This window comes from Geospiza fortis, unplaced genomic scaffold (assembly GCF_000277835.1).
Source record: "Geospiza fortis unplaced genomic scaffold, GeoFor_1.0 scaffold891, whole genome shotgun sequence".
Classification (NCBI taxonomy): Eukaryota; Metazoa; Chordata; class Aves; order Passeriformes; family Thraupidae; genus Geospiza; species Geospiza fortis.
The window spans coordinates 228708-229210 of record NW_005054649.1 but is presented as its reverse complement, the minus strand read 5'-3'; positions in this window follow the sequence as shown (position 1 = coordinate 229210).

Sequence of the window (503 nt, the reverse complement as noted above, 5' to 3'; positions counted from 1 at the left end):
CGGGACCGCTCTGCCCTGAGGCAGCAGGACAGCCGGGGGCTCCGCATGGGCCGTGTGTGTGAAGGATGCCCTCGTTTGAGGCACGGCAGTGTGAAGATAGAGTGGGCTGATGGTGTTTTCCCCCTCTCAGACACTGTCCCTACCTTCTGCTACTTGATGCCCAGACCTGTGTGGGGTTTCTTGGGTTTTCGTTTCGTTTGGAGTTTTCTTTCCTGGTGCAGAAACCACTGTAGCGTCTAAATCAATTATCTTGCTGCTATTTGCTGTGATTCTCTGCTCACCTGTTTCTCTGAGAGGTATCTGGTTTGCAAAAACTAAGAGCCTGCCTCTAAAAGAGGCTTTGTGCCTGTTAAAGGAGAGAGGCTTTGCCGCAGGGAGCTGTTGGTCCCAAAGGAAATAGGGCTGGGAACGCTTACAGAGCATTTTTGGGCCTTCCTTTAGCTCAGCTGGCAGCTCGCAGGCTTCTGTGGGGCTCAGCCCGCGGTGCGCCGTGCCAAGCGGCG